The sequence below is a fragment of the Buteo buteo genome, chromosome Z (assembly GCF_964188355.1).
Source record: "Buteo buteo chromosome Z, bButBut1.hap1.1, whole genome shotgun sequence".
Lineage (NCBI taxonomy): Eukaryota > Metazoa > Chordata > Aves > Accipitriformes > Accipitridae > Buteo > Buteo buteo.
The window spans coordinates 69894027-69916140 of NC_134204.1; the positions used below are offsets into that span (position 1 = coordinate 69894027).

The following is a 22114-nucleotide window of genomic DNA, read 5'->3' on the forward strand; positions in this document are numbered from 1 at the left end:
CTCACCATTTTGGTTTTATTTGTGGTGAGATATATCCTCACAGGTAAAGGCATCTCCTCTGATGCCAGAATGGGAGAGGGGGAAAAGGAGTTACAACCCCTCCTAAGATTACAGGCTTTGAGTGCCTCGTGGACATCAAAACCATCTTGTACCTTCCTTGGGGCAACACCCCCTTGTGTTTCTCAGACAGCTGTCAAAATCCTCAGTTCTGCCACTCTTATGTGTTGTTTCTTGTCAACATAAAACTCTGCTGCACTTTGAACCTTTGAAATAGGTGCAGGAATGAACTGAACTGAATCTAACAATAACAACTGACAGAGAAATAGGGGAACACTGCACAGGTTATTCTGATGTGGGAAGATAATGAATGGGGATGTGCCCAACGACAAAGTACCACTGCACCTCTGCAGTATCCCAGCTCCTCAGAACTGTATCTAATGGGATGCTGCTCCTCCAGTCACATGGCTCTGGGAAGTTGGTAGAGTAGAAAATATATTTGTATACAGCATGAGGCTCAGCATGCCAACTGGCATTGAATTTCACACAGCCCAACTGAAAGAGTCAGCTGCTGCCAGTGAGGGAGAACCAAATGCCCTTCCCCATACAGGCCAGGTGTCCCACGAACTTCAAGTCAACAAATTTCGTATGTGATTAGGAAGGAGGGGTAGAGGTAATGTTTTCATACGAACTCAAGTCAAATCTTTGGTAAAGACCTACGCTGAAGAGGAACTGGAGAGATTTGGAGAACTTCTCTACAGTTTGCATGAATTGGTCAGATAAGGCTTTCAAAATGCACAGCTCCATGGAGACCTCACCAAGAATTCCTGACTGGAAAACCCACTGCACCCTACCTCTGCAGCTGCCAAAAAGCAGCCAGTGAAAAAATATGTCTTTTTCCATCAATAAGGGTAATAATTCCCTTCTCCAAGCCAGTGTGAGTAGCCCACAGTTGTTAACTAGTCTAGGCAAAACAAATAAGGTTGTGTCTCTGTTTTCAGAAAATCTGACAGCATGGAGAATTGAGATTGATATTAAAGTTCCACAAAAATAGGCTAAAAAACTTGGTGGGAGAGAAAAGTTAAGAATAGTTTACTGGATTGGGTACAGAGAGAGAAAGGGAACCAGGAGTCAGGTAAAAGAGGGTGGTTTTTTTAAGCCATGAAGACAAATCTGATTTTGCAGATTGATTCTACTAAGCTAAAAGCAGAAGAAGCAGTAAGGGAATGAAGGACAGAAGAGCCGACTTTCATTTGGGGAGAAGGTTAAATGAAAAAGGGCTACAATGTATGATTTAAGTGAAAAAATTAGGCAGTGCAGGCTTGGAAATTACAGATGGGGAAAGAAAATGGATGAACGGAAAACAGTTCTGTAAAAGAACCTGAATATAAACCTTCTAGCAAGTGATGCCTTAGCAGTACCAGTGTCTGGAAAATAGGAATTTTTAGTGCTTTCTGCTTCCTGCAGAACTTTCAAAATATAAAAATCCGGTCCACATTTTTCAAACCCCTAAATATAGGAGGAGAAAGTGTTCTCTGTCAGAGAGCCTTTTTTGATAAATGAAGAAATGCAAGCGTAAAATAAACCATTCAGTATTGCAGAAATATTTGTGAAGTATCTGAAGCACATGGTAAGGGCCCAATCTAGATCTGCTTACAGTTCTAACACACAACAAAGTCAGTGGAAGTTTTGAACACCTCAAAACGTATGTAGTGATTGAGCATAATGTAATGATTGAATGTCAGCCTTTGGTATTGTTGAATTGGTATTTTCCACAAATCCTGACTGCGTTCAGTCTCTCTTCTCATTTCCTGACAGAGGGAGAAGTAGCATGAGATGATCGGGGGCCTTTTTGTGGAAATGGGGTTAGGGGTCTTGGCAATTCAAGGTACATTCATCTGGTTTACCCCCCTGACACACGATTGGGTATGCAGAAATTATTTGTACTGGTTCAGTTTCTCTAATTGCTTTCAGATCTGGGGTAAGTTTGTTTCACTAAAATTCATCTGTCCCCAGCAATTACTCTGGTGCAGAACTCGCTTCTGTTTTAGATTTTCAGGGAAAGAAAATGTATATTAAGTCTCAGTTCCTTTGGTTAGAAAATTATCCTAAGTATACATTCAGTTTAAACTATCTGAAGGAAAGAAGAAATCTTTCCTTCATACAGATGAAATGTTTTCCCTTGTAATCTAACAACTAGAAATTGAATGGATGTGTGTGTAATTTTAGATCCCAAATCAAATACCGAATGAAAACCAATTTCTCAGAGTCCTTTCATTATCTGAAAATAAAAGGCAGAAAAACGGCTGTCATAAACAAGTAATTATTTTAATTTTAATGCCACACTTCGTGGCCTGACAGCAAATCCCCTAGCTGCAGCCTGTCCTTTCTCTTATCTGGTCTGGGGAAAAAAAAAAAAAAAACAACACAAAAAAACCAACACCAACACCACCACCCCCCCCCGATAAATCACGTTAAAGCAATTGCACATGTAAATGACTCCTCTGGAAACTAGAAACCTTCGCGCTGAAATAACTAGAGGCTCTCCTTGCCGAGATCTAGAGGGTGGAAATTACTGCTAGAACTCCCGAGAGGCTGCATGCCGCCGCCAAAGCAACGTACACGCGGAGTTTCAGCTCACCGACTTTGGTCTGTTTTGTCGCGTTTATACCGTAGTCCGCTCCCGCCGCTGATCCGTCCCGGCCCCCACGCTCTGAGAGGTCAGCGGGGCGTGGGGGGCCGGACCCGCGGGCGGGCGGGCGGCCGGATCGGACCCCACGGCGGCCGCGGGCAGCGGCTGAGCGACGCCCGGCCACGGCGGGGTCTGCCAGCCCGGCGGGGTCTGCCAGCCCGGCGGCCCCGCACCGCTCGCTCTAGGGGCCGCCGCGGCGGCGAGGGGGGGGCGGCAAGGCGCGGGCTCCGGGGCCGGCGGCTCAGCCCCCGTGCGCGGCGGCGTGGGGAGCGTTGCCCGGCACATCGCCCCGTTGCACCGGGGCCGGGCCGGGGGGGGGATTACCGCCGCCGCCGCCGGCGGGGGGCCTCGGCGCGGGGCCGGGAGAGGGGGATTAATGTATTAGCGCCGCTCGCTCCTGCTCCTGGCTGGATCGGCTCCGAGACGGGGATTAGCGCAGCGACCGACCACCGAGGCGGGATTTGGGCGGAGGGAGGGGGGAGAGGAAGACAAGCGGTCGGACGAGACCTGCGCCAGCCGCCAGCTGCGGCCCCGGCCCCGGTCCGGGGGGATGCGCCCGGGGGGACACGGCCCGGCCCGGCCCCGCGCCCTCTGCCAGGCGGCAGCATGCGCGGGGCCCCACCGCCGCCGCTGCGGCCCCGGGCTCCGCAGCGGCCCCTGCTGCCTCGCCCGCGGCCCGCCGAGGAGCCGCGCACCCCCCCGGGGGGCAGCGGGCGGCTGCCCGGCACAGCGTCCCCGCCGCCGCGGGCGCTCCGGGCTACTCTGGTCGGTCGTGGGCGTCTCCGCACCCGCGGTTCCGCACCCCGCGGGCACTGAACGACCGCGACGGTCGGAGGCGGCGCGGCATGGGCGGGGGCCGGGGGCGGTGGGTCCCCCCGCGCTTGCACCTGCTCGACACCAGCCCGGTAACGCTCAGCACCGGCGGGGAGCCGTCGCTGACAGCAGCGTCGCCAGTAAAGAGCACTGGAACGAGGAGCCGCGCCACCCCACCCTCCGCCCGGGGCTCGGCGACCCCCGCCCAGCCGGGAGCCGCCGAGGCCCCACCCCTCGCCCGCCAGCACCGCCCCCCCGGAGGCACCGCCCGCCGCCCGGCGGGGCGGGGCGAGAAGAGGGGCGGGGACCGGGGCGCGCCCGTCCGCCCGCCCGCCGCCGTTCAGTCCGGGCTTTGTCTCCGCCTCCGCCGGCGGAGCCGCGTCCCAGGGGCCGGGAGGCGGGCGGCGGGCGCCGAGGGGAGGCAGGGCAGCGGCAGGCAGCGGGAGACAGCGGCTCCCCCGTTCTCGCCGCGCACAGTCCAATGCCCGGCAGCCCGGGGCGAGGAGCGACTGCGCTTTCCTGCCGTGGCACGGCGAGTGCCTCCAGCCTAGGAGTTTTCCTGAAGCAGCCGTCGCACCGGGAGCACTTGTGGTAGAGAGGGAGCAGGAGGAGACCCCGAAATGACTTACCTCTCGAGGCGCGACTGAAGGGGACTTACTGGAGTGGAACCGTAGTGGAATTTGGGTCTGGAGAGGAGTTGCTAACGCTTGTTTTTTGTTTTTGTTTTTTTTTCCCCTTGTTCTTCTCCCTGTTCCCTCCCCTCTTCGCCCATCATTGGAAATGAACAAATTGCATTTGCAATTCAGAAAGTAGAAATACTAAATACTCCATCCCCCGGGAAGCACACATGTAGTAATAACAAAGGATTGCAAAGGAGAGAGTGGCTCCAGTTTCCCAGAGAGATCCCCTTAAATGGATTACTAAATGGGACACTACATCAGCTAGTTCTGTCCTCTAGCTGCCTAGATACATGCACCGAAAAGGTACAGTACTCCCCCGTCCGTATCCCTACCTGATGTTTTGGGGTTGCTCGGGAAGGAAGGCTCCCGGGTCGCCCTGGCAGGCTCGGGAGGAGCGAGGATGGTGCGTGGTTTAAGGCTGGCTGCTGCTTGCTGTCTCGACAGCGTTTGCAGCGCTTAGGGAGGGGGAGAAGAGCCGCCTGCAAGTGCACACGCTGCGCTTGCTGTTGCCACTTTCCAGGCATCTCGTGGCTTCGCCTTTTTTTTTCTCTTTTTTTCTACCCCCCCCCCCCCCAACTCCTTAACGTGTTAGCCTTCCGCCCTAGCCCCTTGGCACGGCTTGCATGCGCGGTGCTCGGTCTCCTCTCCTCCTCCCCGGCCCCGAGCCCTGCTCGCAGCGGGCCGGCGGCAGGGGGTCGCGTCCGCCGGGGCGCGGCGGGGAGCGGGGCGGCCGCGGGACGCCGCCGGCGGGGCTGGGGCTGGGGCCGGGGCCACCGCCCGCTCACCCCGGGGCCGCCGGGCATCGTGTGGGGCTGGGTCGGGGAGGGGGTGTCTTTGTTACAGGGACAATGTGGGCGCTCCGCGCAAAGGCGTAACCCCGCGGTCTCCGCTCTTCCGTGCGGGGTAGTTGGGTCGCGGTTGATTTTTTTTTTTTTTTTTTTCCCCAAGACAGGGCTTGCGTTTTGGGGGAAGGGGCCGGGAACCGAGGAAACTTCTTCCGCGGCGCAGCCCCGGGCTTTGTTCGCGATCATGGGCTGGGGCCGCGGGCTCCCCTTCCAGCGGACAGCGGCCGTCCTCCCCTCCGCTCCGGCCCCGGCCCAGAGGGGCTGCTGGCTGCCCTTCCGCAGCCCCGGGGAGAAGGGTGGCTCTCGGGCAGGGCTGCTCCCCCCGCCCCCCCCCCCCCCCCACTTTCTGCCGGGCGCCCCCATCCTCTCCCCCGCGGGCCGCTCTTCCCCGGCTGGCGAGCGCAGGCAGGCGGGCTGGCCCCGGCGCCGGGCCCGGGGAAGACCGGACCCCTCGGGGCGGCCCGGCGGGCGGGGAGCGTGGCGGGGCAGCCCAGCTCCTCTCCCTCCGCCCGCGCCCTCGCCCTGCCGCTCCTTCGGCCCCTCTCCTCCCTCCGGAGCCGGGGCAGCCGGGCGAAACGGCGGAAAATAGAGAAAGTTTTTCTAAGGAGGGAATAACAGATCCGGCCGGCACAAAGGAGTTTCTGTTCGGCCAGCCCTTCCAGAGGGGCTGCGGGCTGGCGGCGCGGCGCCCCGCACACGCCCCGCGCCGCCGGGGAGCCCCGGGGCCGGCGGCGGGGCGCCTTCGTGCCGCTGATGCTGAGGTGGGGAGGGATGCTGAGGAGGGGACGGGATGCTGAGGAGGGGAGGCATTCCCCCCCCGACACACGTACACACCGCATCCCCGTGTATGCGCGGGCAGGGAAGGCTCCCAGCCGAGGGCGAGATGGCGTTAGGAGCCCTGGCTGCGGCTCCGCAAGAGCGGGAGCCCGCACGTCCCCCCGCGCTGTGCTCCCGCCGGCGGTGCGCTGGGGACGCGGAGCCGGGGGGGGTGGGGGCGCGGCGGAGGCTCGGGCAGCCCCCCTGGGGCCGGCTGAGGGTCAGCACCGCCCCGCGCTCCGCCGGCGGGGAGGGGGGCGGAAAGTTTGGCTCTCCTTCGTCACGCGTGGGGAAAGTACCTGCTTCTAGCGAGGGCTCGGCCGTCCCACCGCCCCTTCCTTCTTTCCTTCCTTCCTTCCTGCCCCAGGGAGGCGTTTCCCGGGGGTGGCTCCGGCCGGCGTGCGGGCGGGGGGCTGGCGGGGGACGCGGGGCTGAGGCTGCAGCCCGGTCAGTCGCAGCGGAGATGCGCTTCTGCCCGCCGCCGCCGCCTCTGTCCTGCCTGGCTCTTCCCAGGGTGAGTCGCAAGGCGGTAACTGCTGGGTTTTCCTTAGGCAAATGGCTCTGTCTTTTTCTAAGCTTGACCGCTTGTTCAGGGGGAAATTTGTTCTCCTGCTCCTCTCCCGAGCTAATGGCAGCTTTTGAAGTTTGTAAACATGCGCGCTTGTGCCAGCGTCTGTGCAGCGCGGATCTCTAGCTGCTGTGGGCAGAAAATGATTCACTAATAGAACGGCAAGGATAAAGGCTTCAGTCAGTTCTGTGATAAATTGGGAAGGACTGTAATTCCTGACTCTGCAAGGCGAACGCTTGATTTTTTCAGAGAAGCACACGCGGCTTGCAGGTGTTGTAAAATAACGGAGAGCTCAACCGTCCACAGCCGTTTTCTGTCACAGGGCTGCATGCCGTGGCTTATTATTTGACATAGATTCTGCTAACTTTCATTTAGTATCGTTCAGCAACGATATTAATTATTAAGCTAACCTCAAAGATGGTAGCTGGAGGTGTGATTTTCCCGCAGTCTTTGCAAAAATTAGTTCCGTGCCTGCTTTTAGTTTGCATTCATTTAATCTAAGTGTCATCCAGTGAGCCATTCTCATCCAAGTAGTTTTTACTTGGCGGGTAAATCCTTTGGCATCAACGTGAGAAAGTCCAGCAGAGTCAGGCTCTTTTAATCACAGAACTCATGGAGATTTTGGGGAGTCTATGGCATTTCTCTCAGACTAAGATTTATGTAGCTGTTACCATGTTCAGGGCTTCCTTTGCCACTTGTTTTCAGACCAGAAAAGCAAAATTATCTTGCTCTGGTTAACTTCTGTTTTGTTTGGGGTTTTTTTTTGTGTGTTTTGTTTTGTTTTGTTGTTTTTAATAATGTACATCGTGAGGAAATTTGAGGCTGCGCCAGCAAACCCCTTTCTTCATGGAATTGCCTAGTACATGGTTGAACGCAAATACTAGCTTCAGTAAGATCGGGAAGGTTTGTCACTCTTAAAAAAAGCACAGTTGCCAAGGCGTTTCACTGTCTAGGGTATAATTTTATCTAAAAGGAACCTGTTTTTAATATGGTAGCTTCTCATAAGGTATAAGACAAAGAGAATATATACTAACTCTCTTTAAAGCCAGACAATTTCCTATGCATAAAAACGTTGATTTCCATTCTCCTCCACTCTTCACTGGAGAAAATCTCTGGCTTTCATGGAAATATAGTTCAGGAGCAGAATGCCCAGATGAGGTTTCTGTTGGAATGCTAAATGAATGTTAAAATAGTAAGTAATACCATAAAGTATATTTGCAACACTTGCTTTTCATGTAGTAGGAATTGAATGCTTGAAGCATGGGTAAATACTTTCAGGGAAGATGAATCATATGGTCACAGATGTTCTATGTATTCTCAATTAGTCTACATTAAAACTGTATGTTCTTACTTAATGACAAAACCAACCTTATCAACTGAACTCATACTACTTGAACCAAAAAATAATTGGGCACTGACATCCATGAGAAGCATGACTAGGTAACATCTCTAGCTACTTGGAGATTACAGTGAATATTAGCCATAATCCCCTCGTGATGTTTGTAAATAGAGGATCGCAGTTATTGGAGTTTAAGACTGAAGAAGGAGATAGATCGGGCTAAGGATGAGGAGTTGCCTTCATTGAATTTTTGAAAAGGAAAAAAGAAAAAGGAAAAGAAAAGGAGAGAGATCAAATTAATGACCTGTGATAAATCCAGACTAGAACTGTTTGCATTAAAAAGGAAGTAGGTGATTGTGAACTTGCTTGTGCATGTTTTGTGAAGGGAAGGGGAAATTTGTCATCTTGTTTTGAAGAGCCATGCATAAATACACATGAAAGGAGTTTGCATGGTTTACAGCAGGGGAGACATAAAATGTTTTAGGATTAAATTGACCTGAGCTAATACATGCCTCGCATCCAACTTGTTTGCAAGAACACATTGTTATACTACCCAAACAAATGTTTTGTGTATAGTACCTGACTCCCATACACTATAGCAGAGTGCTGAAAACAAACAACTGAGTAAATTCTGGAAAATAACATTCAGGTCTATTAGACATAGCGTACGCTAGAGAAAAGTTGAACCATACTAAAAAAGTTTTCACTATCCAAATCTGATACAGATGCTGCAGTATTTTACCTTCTACTATTCATTTACTGAGGAGGTAAAGCTTCAGCCCTTATCCTTCCCAGTCTCATTCACCCAAGTAAGCTTTGCTCACCCAGCGAAGCCTTGCTTCCTTGAATAAATTTCTGAGAGTAGAGGCAGTTGCTGAAATTTTACTCTTATAGGGACTTTTTTTCACGTTTAGGCCCCAGTCTGAAAATACTGTCCTCTGTTAGGAATCAATACGTGGTGAGGACCTGAAGCTATGCTGCGAGTACATTCGCTCTGGATCGACCTTCAGTGTTGAGTCAGACCAAGGTCTGCGTGTTACAGAGCCAGTCACGTCTGACAAATTGTGACAGGCTTTGTCTTGACTGGGCAACAGAAAAATAAGAGGAATAAGAAACGCTTTTTTACTGGTGACTGTTTGAGCATTTTATGCTCATTAGTTCTGTGCATCAGGATTATTCTGCGGTGGGTGAGGCGTACACAGAGATCAATACAGTCAGTGGTAGCATGGAATCTGGCTGCTGATCAACAGCATACAGCAACCATGAACAGAGCTCAAAGGCAGAGACAAGCATCTGGGGGGAAGCCTGGGCCTGAGCCTGACACCTTTCTGTAGGAATATTTTTATTTTTGGCCTGTCATACCAGTCTTCTGAATGAGGAACAGCTTAGATGTGTGTAGGGTCCGTGAAGGCAGAAGTGGACTTCTCCAGTTCAAGTGCAAACCTGGCAGACCAGAGTCTGCCTGTCTTTGTTTTCTTAATGTGCTGTCTTGTGAGACAACTAAACCATTACCTATGGTCATGGAAATAACCAAATGTTCACATTTATACAATGTTAAGGGATCTTTAATTGTCCATGGTGAACGATGCTTTGGTGTTGGGGTCTTGACTGCAAGATGGCAAGTATGGCAGCGCAGCTCCAAGGTGCTGCTTTAGGTTTTAAAGGGAAGAGTGCCACCTACTGTGTTATAATTATACATATTGCATGTCCTGCCTGTCTTCTGCGGGTCCCCAGGCTGCTGGTTTGCCTGTCATATTTTAGCAGCTGGAAGACGTGAAAGGATTCAAAATTAAACGTGGTATGGAAACTGAGGGATTTGAAAAAAAACATAGAAGAAAAGAGGTATGCACCTACAACTTCAGGGTATTCTGGAAGTCTTAGGAGGGGTTCCTTGAAAGACAAGCATAGAGGCATTTGCAGGTTTTGTTGCTTCAGATTTACAAGGGCTGCTAACAATTAGTAGTGGAGCCACTGGAAATAGGGAAGGGGATGAGAGATTTATGCCTCCCCCCATAAAATAATCATATTCTCAGCTTTCATGCACCAGATGAACATAAATGAGGCTGCCAGACTTATGCCCTCTGAAATCTAAAGTTTAGCTCCAGCTATAGTTTAATAAAAAAAGGAAGTAGATACCACTTTTTAAAGAAAACAGCTTTCCAAAAAGGAAGAAGAAACCGAGAAAAACCCAATATGAATTACGCCGTAATTCGCTGCAAAACCTCTTGAAGTGTTTCCCAGTATAGAACTGTAGTTATTTATCAGCCAAAAGGAGGGGTGTACTATGTTCTGTGTGAATACAGAGTCATTTTTGTATGAAAGGAATTTTTCCCCAAGCCCCAAAGTGTTTCTTTAGTGGCTGAAATAGAGATGTAAAATGAAGTAGATAAACCAGCTATTAACAGAACTGCCAGTTGCTGTATCTCTAGAGTGAAGACATATGGTAATTCACTACATTCAGTGATGACCTTTCCTTTAAAAGTATTGTTAATAATAGGCATTTCTATATAGAGCATTTAGACTAGATGCTTGAAATTCACATATCATGGACTACCCCATGCCATTTTTTTCGTTTTGGTTTTTTTTTTTTTTTTTTTTTTTTAGCTACTGACAAAACTGCTACTGAGGAACTTTCTACAGAAATACAGTTTTACAACATTCATGCAATGCTGAAGTTAAAGTTTCTGGGGGCAGATGCACAGCATTGCAGCATATCATGCGACATGGCAGCATGTGAGCTGTCCTCGCTATGGGAAGCCTTTGGCTCCTTCTCCCTCACCCTCCCCAGGTAAAGCCATGCCTTGACTGCAGGGTTATAACCTTTGTGTAATGCAGGCAAAAAAATCATTCTGATGCTTTTATGGTCTTTGTAGCCAGTTGCCTTTAGTGAAAACTTAACGTTTATGATAGTGGAAGGAAATAAAGAATATTTTTATTATACCCTTTCACCTTAGCCTGAGACTGTCTAGTGGATGAGGACTATAATACTAGTATTTTTACTGGAGATAATAGCGGAAGTTTGATTATGCACTTCAGAAAAAAGGTATTCCTAACCCTCATCAATTTTGCAATGACCCTGACAGACTCACAGGGCCTTCTAGTAATGAAAATGTGTAGAGTATATAACAGATATGGTCGGGTGTTCCAGTTCAGCGGGTGGAAAAAGTACTCGCTCATATGAATCCCCAACACAATAGGAAAAACTGTGTCCAAATATATTCCTGACTGCAGCAAACATTATTTCTACTTTCTTATCTCTGTCTGCTCAGCTTCGCTCAGATGTTCTATATATTGAGTATTCCTACGTATGACTTTGATAGTCAGATGGGAAATCTGCTATGTTGGCTCCTTCACCATTGTTCATGAACATTTATCCATTACTTGCACTCGAGGCAGCCGTTTATTGAAATGTTAATGAGAATTTGAACAGTTTATAGTTCTATAGTATATTTCTTTTTTAGCAGAAAAAAAATTGCTGTTTTGTTGAAGCCTTTCGAAATCTACTTTTTATTGGTGGATTGAGATGGATTCTATGCTAATTCCTCCTGCATTCCTGAATTATGGCCTAGCTAGGCACTGTCGCTGGGATCTTCATCTATTAATCATGGAAGCTGCTTGCTTATTCGGTTGCCATAGTTTCAGTGCCTCAGATAGTGTTGGGGTGCCTTGGGAAAGGCTTGAGATATACTCGGACTTGCAAGCCTTGCAGTTATTTTGGCAGTAGAAGAGCTCTGAAGGAAGAGAGAACAGCATCCAATGTTATTCAGAGTTGGACTGAGGGAGGAAACTTCTGGATATGTCTCCCTGGACCTTGTTATGTGAACGTCCAGCTGATATTTACTCCCAAGATTTGCTTTTTGTTTTGTCTTGCTGGTAAAACTATACACTTCAGAGACTAATGGCTACCTTTATCCATTGCAAGGGCAAAAAAAGGCTTTTTATTAGTTCTGCTGATAAATGCTTGGGTAAATTAGGGCATTTAGGGTTTCCTAAGCAATCCAGGTAATTTGTTTTACATTCTCTTTTAACCTAGCTACATACAGCGTGACATCATGTTTGAGACTGAGTTAATGTTTATTGTTACTTTAAATTTAATAAAATGACAGTAAGTACCCTTTTGTTAGCTGCAGAGCAGCTTGAATTACAAAGTAGAAGAGGGGAAGTAAACTTTTTTTCAGACAGAACTAGTGCTCTTTCAGCACTGTGTTGGCATTGGCAGTATTTTTTTTTAATGTTTCAATATCTGTTCACAAATTCAGCATTAAAACATGCATACTTTAAGAAATGTGGAGCTGTGAGTAGTCAGAAAGAGCTTTTTTGACAAATGAGAATAATGGTAAAGTAGTAAATAGGTCTAACAGGAAAGTAGCTGGAAGACTGACTTGTCAATGTCATGCTGAATATTAATTGTTTTGTCAGTTACGGGTAATACAAAATGATGCACAAAACATCTTTCACTAAGCAAATCGTGGTCTCCTTTTTCTTTTCCCATTGAGAAAAAATTTTCATCACTTCTGTGTGAGCAGGAGTAAGCCTCACATTTTAGTAGATACTTAAATCCCATTTCTCTTGCACTTTACGTTACAGTGTCTCCAGAATTAACTGATTTCCCTCCAGCTCTAATAAAGCAATTTGGTTCTTGCACAGATAAGCTTGATACATATCTTCTGTTCACACACACACACACACACACACAAAAAAAGCTTTGAATATTCACATCAAGCAAAGAATCATGTTAAAAGCTCTGCAGTTTAGATTAAAGAATTCAGTATAATTGGAACTAGTCTGGAAAATTAGCCACTTTTTTACTCTCATATGGTTTGCTTGCATTCAAAGATGAGTTTTAAAGCTTCAGCTTGGGACTTTACTGCCCAATCTTGTCAATTTTTCAAGTGAGATCAACAAGCAGATTGAGAACATGTGCCTGTTATTTGTAATCCACCCTCAGGAGCGCTACCAACTGAACAAATTGAAGTCCAAAAATTTCACATTAATTTTAAAGATGACAAAGCTTTGTTTGCTGGTAGATGCACAGTAAATTTGAGTTTGTAGTTTTATACTCTCGCATAGTACGGAGGTTTCTGTTTTATAGTCTGGATTTAGTGCACTCTGTTGTACATGCATATTTTACATAAAATTAATCCCAGCCTTTTTCCTGTTAAACGCAAAATGTGCATGTATCTAGCAGATTGACAGTCTGATAGAACAAAATAATATGCCCTGGTCATTTTGTAGTTCCCTTTCGAAGGGAGCTGGTGATTGCATAAAAAAATTGTTACAGTGGAAAAATATCTTAGGTCAAAAGCTGTGGAGGTACAAATTCAGTTGTGTTTTTCTTTTCAGGATTTATTGTACTCCATTTAGTTTCAGGGTAGGTATAGAATTGCTCTGTGTACAAATTAATTGAAGCAGTTCTGTAAGGTATGTTTGTACGTTCTTTAATTAATGGTTTTTATTGCTTATTATGTATTTTTTACCTGCAAGAAACAGAGGAGTGAGTGATAAGTGGTTGTGTAGTCAGCATAGAGGCCCAGTCTTGTTCCTGTTGGAGAGTAAAGAAGAGCTTCTACTGAACACCTCAGCAACAAGCCCTTACTCCATTTACAGTTCAATACAGTTCTTTCGGTTTGTTTTGTTTGTGGTTGGTCATAGAAGTTCCCCGAGCAGCTGAATTTTAGCATCGAATGTACTAATCTCATCAAGGAAAGAAAATAATCATCTCTGGGAAAGCAGTTGCTGTATTTGTGTCTTCTTAGCAGTGTTACGGAGGTTGCTTTGCAAATCTTGCACGTGTGGAACAGCATCTTGCTGCCTGAATATTCCTGGCAGGCTAAAGCTTGGCTTGGGCTGCGTGCTCACGAAGGGACATGAGAGAGAGGAAAGGTGTCCCCCAGCTCAGCCTCGGCGCTCCCGGTGCCTGCAGCTGGTCCCCGGCTGTGGGGAGAGTACCCCCGGCTCCGCCTGGTCCTTCGGAGCGGGGGGATGGCGAGGAGAGGTGGGCAGGCGGCTGGAGCCTGGGAAGTGCCGCGGTCGCCGTGGGTGCGGGCCGGGAGGATGCTACTGCATCCCGTCCCAAAACGCCAGACCGAGGAAAAAGGTGGATGGGATGGGATGGGATGGGATGGGATGCCTTTGTGCCGCCTGGAGCTGCTTTTCTGCCGCTGGCTTTACACGCAGGGTACAGCTCAGCGTCTGCCGCCTGATGGCAAAGGAGAGGTTGAGTCCCACGGGATTATCTTCCGTGACTAGAACTTCACGCCATGAGCATGGCGAAATGCAGCCTGGTATTTGATTCAAAATGCCCTTTTTTTATTATATAGAGAGGGTCACAGGCTGTTAAACTGCAATCTTGAACTTTGGGTTATAGTCTTTATAGTACTGGCTTTTCGTCATAGCTCTCTAATGAAAGAAGAGCATCATGCATTAAAATAAACTTCTGAATTTAGTTTTCCATATGAACAGGATTTGGTACTATGTGTATAAATTTATAATAGTGTTCGACCCATTCTGCCTCTGAGTAATTTGTACTTATTAATTACAAATGCACAGCTTTTGCAATTAGAACTTACTGATCCTAACCATGTTAATCAGAAATGACCACAGTTAAATTGATTTTTTAAAATTTACTGTAGTCTGTTATAGCAGCGTGATTATATAACATATTTTTTAAGGACTCTGTCCATGCAGTAAGACTTTCTTTTATAGAAATACATTGTGCAGAATTTTTTTTGTTCTTGGAAAGCAATTAAAGAGGAGAATATTATCAGGTTTCATGGAGAAGTAAGAAGACAAACTTTTTTCTAGTGGTTCTTTGGGAAGCTTTTTTTCTCAGCTGGTGAAATTATTCTTTAATTTGAATAGGAATTTGTTTTTCTTTAAAAAGAAATCAAAAACTGAATCCTTAAAGAGCTGCTCTGGGAAGAGGAAAGATTTTTGCATGAGCTATTACACTTTTTCATTAATATCTGCAAGGTGTTTCCTTTTAATTCTGTTGTAGGGAAGTTCAGCATGTTCAGATACAGTGATTAATTCCGTCACGAGACGCATATATTGTAGGGTGGTGTCGTCTTTTTTACTTTATCCTGTTCTAAGCATAAGACCTAGAGATAATGCCAGCACACTTCCTTTCCCAAGATTACAAAAAAAAAAAAAAAAAAAATTAATTCCTTTTTGTGTTCAACAGCATGTACAGTCCGAAAGGCAAATTTAGCCAACCTGGAGCTAATAGCCTGGAGGTGTGGGATGAAGGCTGGTGACTGGCTGTGAGAATAATGCAGTTTTGATTTGTCAGAACATTTTTCTTAGAGTACTACATACATGTGTTAAACTATCTATCAGAGAAAAACTTCAAAAATAAAAGGCAAAGTGTGGAATAGAGTAAGTTCTCTGACACAAATTCTAATTCCTTTTCAGTGCACCCTTTACATTTTTGACCAATTGTTTTTGTTTGTGTTCATCCCTTTTTGTCATAAGCTCTCTTGTGTAGCTTGAAAATGTAGAGGTAACATCATTTGCTAACCCAAATAGTATCCAACTCAAGTGTTGTTTATGTAGCAGAGGCAATTCAGCCAGGCCCTTTCTGGTAACATGTTGGTGCAACTAAATGCTGGTGATGTGCTGCAGAAGGGTGGAAAATGTAGACTGTATAATGACTGCTAATGTTGGAGAAGGAGTCTGTAAGAATGCTTGCATTGATTTACCTTGAATAGCAAATCAGCTCTTTAGACTTCTTTTTTTCTTTTTTTTTGCCATAAATGGTCAGTAATCTGTTTTAGTTTGAAATAGATGAAAGAATTCATTGTTGTCACAGTCAAAGAACTTAAAGAACTTTTCAAAACCTGGAACACCTACACAGATGCTTACACCACTGGTTTTTTTAGAAGGACTAATCCTGACCTCCTTCTTTGTGCCAGGCTCCCAAGATCCAAATATCTGGATTCCCAGCTGTAAACCTTTATTCAAACAAGTCGCCTTAGCTTACATGAATACGTAATCAGAAGCAATTACATTGCTTATGTAGATAGGTGCAGAGGAGCTGGGCTGAGGCACAAGAATATGGGTTAGCAGGATCTAACTTTTGATCTGTTAAACATCAAACAGAAAAATGAGGGCACAGTTTTGCTTCAGATTGCATGTCCATATTTTTTTCACCAGGCATGGGATTTGTCTAGAAAACCTAGCCTCCGACTTGTTCATGTTCGTCACATAAACCTTGCTGACTTCAGTAGGAGTTGTTAATTACCGAAATTTAAATTCTTTGGAGGAAATTAACTTATGACCGTACCAAAACCATCAAGAAGACATTGTACTGTAATGGCATCTGTACACTGAATTGATATTTTAGCTTCAAAGAGTCTAGTACTGGAAATTTTTCAGCAGTAAACCAGCAGAGAATGTGTTAGTAGGGGGGCTGGCGTGCTACTTTGCAGCTACGCTGCCTACTTCTAGACAGCCATCATATGACAGCCTACTCTAACAACTACCCTCATTTAAAAAACAGGGTTGTGTAAGAAGGCGCACAACACTTACTGAAATACATTTATGGGGGGAGGGCCTTAAAGATTTCCAAGGGTAGAATTTACTGAGAGAGAATCCATTGTATTTTCATTGGGTTGCATGTCAAAGCCTGGAAAGAGGCAAGTAACTTTTCTCACCATTACATAGTGGCCTCAGAAATTGCTACAGATTTTAAGAGAAAAAGGCCTTTCACTTTTTGACACAGTTTCTAAATGCAGGGGTACAGCTATAACTAATAGTATGCTGTCTAGAGAAACAGAAGAAGAGCTTGGTCACATATTTTTATGCTGAAAGGGAGAAATGCTTCTTTCCGACAGTCTGTTCAGCTGGGCTATTTACATTGTGAAAACCAATAGGAAAATGCACTGTACTTTTTCCTTTGCATGTAGCCTGCCCTCTTGTGTTTCAAAATCTCAGTGCAGATGCTTCAGGGTAGTGAAAAACATGGAGCAAAACCAAGGAATGATGGACACAAGCCATGCTCTTCAAAGGCACTGATTTTGTCTGTGTGTGTGAGTGTGTGTCGTCTTGCTGTTTGCAGTATAAGAAGCAATATAGTTTTCAGCTTTCTTAGACAGAGACAGAGACATTAGAAAGTGGGTTAGCCAAACTGATGTGCAGAAAAGCTCTAGGAGTGAATTCGCAGCGATGGGTAAAGGCCGTAATGCACATGATTAAAGTGAGACATGCTGCCTACACAAGGAACTGCTAACAAGATTCTTTCACAGCTTTCATGTCTCAGCCCTGCTTTTACAGAAAATAAATTCATGTTTAGTTTCAGTGGTTGCACGGTTTTGCTCAGCCCTACAGGATAGATAAGACAATCAAACTATACAACTGCAACCAGTTGAACACAAAATAATACAGCTTGCACTGAGCAGAAACAGTGACTGTGCACCTTAGCAAAACGGTGTCCGAGGTTAACATTCAGTTGGTCTTATCTTGAGCTCCTGTTATCTTATTGTTTAGTTCTTCAATAATCACAGGGAGCTGAGGCTAAAAACACAGATCAAGTTAAGGCAAATTAGTTGCATTTTTTGAGAGAGAAGGGAAGACTGAAAGAGATTCCATGTCCTTTAAACAATATTTTTTTCCCTCCTGTTCAAACAGGAGGGTAGAAATTGCTTCAAGCTATTAAATAGTTTCTGGCAGTAGTTCTAGCACTTCCCCTTGCTTGTATGGAGTATATTTTCTGTAGCTCAGAAGAGTATTTAAATACTCTCTTATGTTTAAAGAGCTTCCAGAATTTAGAATTATATAAAGTTTTTGCATGCAGAAAAATAGACTGCAGCAGCTGTATGTTGTTCCAGTGTTTAGAAGAATAAAAAAATAGTAATTTAAGTGATTCTTTTTTTAAAAAGTGACTTAGAAATCAGCTAGAAGTATGTTTGACCCACAAATCTAAGGCTGTTTTAATTTTCAATTTTCCAATCAATTTTTTTAACTTCTTGAGAAATAGTGTGCACTTGGATTTGGATTTTGCCTCAGGTCAATCCCATGTGAATTCAGTGCTTATTTTAAACCATTTCATTTGTGTCTTGCTTGAGACACAGCATCTTTCAGCCTTCATTTTCTTAACAATAGTCATATTATGGACCCATAACAGGTAAAGTGCAGATTCTGAAAGTGGTGCTTTTAGCCATCCAAGAGTTACTTTTGCATTAAGGACTCAAGCCCAGGTGCTCAAGTCTTAACAAAAAGAACTTGTAGGGGTTAGCATTTTTTTGCGGGTTTTTTTGCCAAGCAGCTGGCATTGTATGCAGAAGAAAGGTGTTGTCACAAAGAAAGCACTCAGTTCTTCAGTCTTATCTGATCAGGTCTCACTTAAAAAAAAAAAAAAAAAGTGAGTTGCATGTGCTTAAATGTGCGGTGGCTAAAATGTCTAGAGACTCAGAACAGAAACAACTCAAATGCATACAGAAATAAATCAGACATGCCAAAAGACTTATGAAAGATTCCAAGCTTTCCCTTCCTGGGTATGTCATGAAGGTGATGCACTGGAAATGCATTGGTGATGCAGGGAAATTAATTTGCAAATAAAGATGTTGCCTGATTGCTTCACTCGCACCTGTTACCTGCTAGTAAACCAGACTTTTAGGACCAGGCATTTGTTTATTTAGATTTCTACTTTGCGTGAGTTAGTGAGTTAAGACTGGAATCTTCCAGTTCTTCTCAGTACAAACCACAGACTGTGTAGGCATCTGTCCCAAGGCCATCTCAATACTTGCTACATAGCCTGGAAAATAGGGAGGTTGTACATTGGAGAGGGCGTTGGATTTTCAGTGTGACCAACACAAGGTGCAAAGAGATGGAGAATGTGTTGTAGCACCAAGTCATCTTGCCAAGAGTGCTGTCGCAGCAGCCCTGGCTCCATAGACATGCTGCCAGCCCCGGCTCAGGTCTCGCCAGTTCGGACGAGGAAAAGTGCTTTCTGCCGCTCTGTGGGGAAACCAGTTAGGATGAAACAGAGGTGCCACTGAGTGACAAGGCAGCTCATACTAACTAGGCTGATTATCTTCCAAGAAACAGGTGGGATACTCCATAAAATGTTACACTCTTGTGATGGAACCTGTGATCTCCTAGGAAAATACTGTATACAGTATTTCCACAGACATCAGCAGGTGTGAAACAAGGGCACCGTCTGTGGCCATGGCTTTGGCTTAGAAAACACTAGGGCGCCTTAAAGTCACTGCTGTCATTCTCTGCTTTCAACTCCATTGCAACTTTATGTTATAGCGTGGGATATGAAAAGACTAAACTTTTTTGTGGAGCCTGCAAGATTAAAGACAAGATGTCTCCCTGAACTGCAGGAAAAATCCTCACTTTTTATCAGTTTAAATGAAACCTTCTTCTTGAACCGAGTACTTCATACCTAATACATATTTTCAGCATTAACTCGGGCAAAAGATGGGAAGCTGTGTTGTCCTGCTGAAGGATACGTTGGAAGAGAATAAGTAATAGAGAATTTATCTACTTCAATATTTGTGGTGTCTTTGAAGTGTTAATAATATTTGGAAAAGTTTGTATGTCAGGTTAATGCCTGTTCTGTGAGCTTGTGAGACAGTTTGCAAGAAGGTTATGAATAATTTGCAGATTATTTTTTTTTCCCCATAGCAAAACCACTAAGATGGTCCAGGTTGACATCACTTTATCTTGACCACATTCTTTTGACTGAAGCTTCCCTCAAAATATTTTAGTGAAGAGAAAGATGTTTTTGATAGGTGCCCCCCAGTTAATTAAGTTGAAGTTAAATTTATGGAGGCATATCAGTGGTTTTGGCATGTGTACTCTCTCAAAAACAATATCTTTGAAAAGATAACATCATGACTGAGTAAGTCAACAAGAAACCCATAAACCTTGAAATTATGAGCAGATACAGCTATGGTACCATACTGCTCTTGCTCGATCCCAACTACCCCCACAAATGGTGGGACAAACACAGATATGTAGAGTAACGTTTAAGGAAGAAATGGTTATAGGCAGCAAGGAAAGTAGCTGTAAGGTCAAGGCTGAGGGGTGGAAGGTTTCTAGAAACAGAGGGATTAAAGGAATAGCTGTAGGTGTATATCCATACTGAAACAGAGGGATTAAAGAATAGCTGTAGGTGTATATCCATACTGGTACAGAGGGATAGCCGAAGTGCCAAGGCATAGGAGGGGTGGGCAGGATGAAAGTGCTGTATTTACTGCTCGCTCTACCTTACAAACTGGCAGTATGCTGTGGGACGATTCCTTTCTGATGAGCTGTCATTGCCTAAGTATATAGGAAGCTTGGAGTGGAAAAAACAGATGGCGCATGGGAGATGCAAGTGACATCGTTTGTCTCTCTGCCTGATTTCTTTACCCTTCATAGAGAACTTGGTAGGTGGGGGAGGAAGAAAGCCCAGATGGGACTCTTCTCTGTCCCCACACCCTCCTCCTTGCCCTGGGAAATCTCACGAGACTCCTTCAAAGGTTTTCCATCATTGCTGAGCATCTCGAATGATTGGCATGGAAAGGCGTTTTTTCTGCAGGAAGAGAGATTGACAGGTAGCAGTGCAGAGAGAAGAGGCACTGAAAGGAAGTACAGTAAACAATTTTGTTGTAATAAATCTTGGGCAAAGAAGTGGAAGGAGGCTTTATAATATGTCCATTTTGAGGGAAGCTGCTAATGGGTTGTATGATCTCCTTGCTGCCAGGCCAACGGTTAGTTGATGTGTTTGCAGCTATGAGGGAAGAGCATTGGCACTACCCTTTGCAGCTGGCTGGTCAGCTGGCTGGAATAAGTTCATGGCTTTTGGCCAGTTTCCACTGAACTAGTAAAACTTCCTTTAAAAAAGATCCCCGCACCTGGCACTGTTTAGGAAAATTGTGGGTAGCCTCAGCAGGGAAGCAAAAGCCTAGCTCAACGCGGGGGTTGAAATTCCTAAAAGTTAGATTTTGATATATTATACCTTTTTAAAAAACATGGCAGCCTGTGTTTCTGAAGAGAGGGGTTTTGTGGGTGGGGAAGGAAAAGGGTGGCTCTGGAGTCAGGAGACCCCCAGGTCTCTGCTGGACGCAAAACTCTTGCCAAGATGAGCAGGACTTGCCTTTGTGCAGGCGACGAGTATAGGCTTGGTCTTTGCAGTAGGGGAAGAGTAACATCGGCGCGAGGATCGTCATTTTAAGGTGTGATTGTCACGCCGCAGCTGCAGCTGCTGATGTGCCAGGAGGCGTGTGCAGTTCAAAGCCCCGTTTCCAGCTCCGGACCTGGATGTCCGCAGAGGAAAAACCTGCGGAGACAGCAGCTCTGGAGTGAGCCAGGAGTGCAGCACACCAACGGGGTAGTACCAGGAGGCAGGGCAGTATGTGTGGGGGCTCTGCCTGCATTGTGACGAACGTGAGCAATCTGGTGTTTGTCACAGGTCTTAAAACTAAAACTGAGTGTAAATAAAGAACGCTGCTGCAAGCAAGCAGGATTTTTATAGCGGTTTCCAGGAATGAAATCAAACCTAAACTGCGAGGGAAATATTCTCTGCCGTATTCAAAGTTTGTGTACAGAACTTTTCAAATAAATGCTCTGTAAAAATGATTTAATTCTGCTGTGATTATGAACTGTTGCAAACATGCTGTTTCAGGTTACTTTCTTAAATAAATTTGATTAGAAACAGCTGTGACTCCTCAAGTCCCCCAAATTTTATTTTCTCAATAGAAGAGAGTTTAAGAAATCCTCAAATTATTGTAAATGAAGATTTTGTTTGTATTTTAAGCTAAAGTGTGCTTGACAACATCCCAGCAATAATTAGGTGGACACGCTCCTGCTTGGAGAGGCTGCAATGAACTGCCTTTAGTTCAGACAAACAGTCTTTTCAGTTCCTGGAGCACTTTGTGAGTATTAGTTGCTGCATGCCGAACAAGTACTAAAATCTAACCAAGTTATAAATGGTGCTGCTCAGTGACAGGCTGTTTGAACCCAGAAGCAGGCGGCAATGGCTGCATTGTGAATTACCCGTCCCCCCCCCATCCTGCGCGGGCTAGGCACAGACACTCGCCCCCTCCCACACACACCTGTATCGCCCATCTTTTCTGGCGGTAGTGTTTGTTTACCACCCATGCCTGTGCTGAAGGTGTGGTGCTCCGTGGGACAGGACCATGTTCGGATGCTGAGGGCATGGGTTGTCTTTCCCACCTGCTCCTCACTCGGGCTGCGAGCATGCCCCGTTAATGGAGCAAGGGTGTGCTCAGCCAGCTGTGCTCTGTGCTGTTGAATCCGTTGTTCGGCTTCCCCCCAAAGATGCCAAACCTCACTTTACAGCACAGTGTGCTGCAGAGCTTTGCCTTCATTAGAGGGCAGAGTTCCCTGGCCCCAGTTCTATTGCTGCCAGCG

At 46.1% G+C, this 22114-nt stretch overlaps 1 protein-coding gene across 4 annotated transcripts in view; it reads left to right on the top strand.

The window, feature by feature from the left end:
* Positions 1–3809: 3809 nt before the first annotated feature.
* The window catches only part of SEMA6A (semaphorin 6A), a 115386-nt gene continuing 97081 nt past the window's right edge, over positions 3810–22114 (top strand). For 3 of the 4 annotated variants that reach the window (XM_075021333.1, XM_075021335.1, XM_075021336.1), the window contains exon 1: positions 3810–4485. The gene's annotated coding sequence lies outside the window, so the exon portion shown is untranslated. Of the gene's footprint in view, positions 6358–22114 lie in introns of all 4 variants that reach the window. The other variant, XM_075021334.1, reaches the window with a different exon arrangement.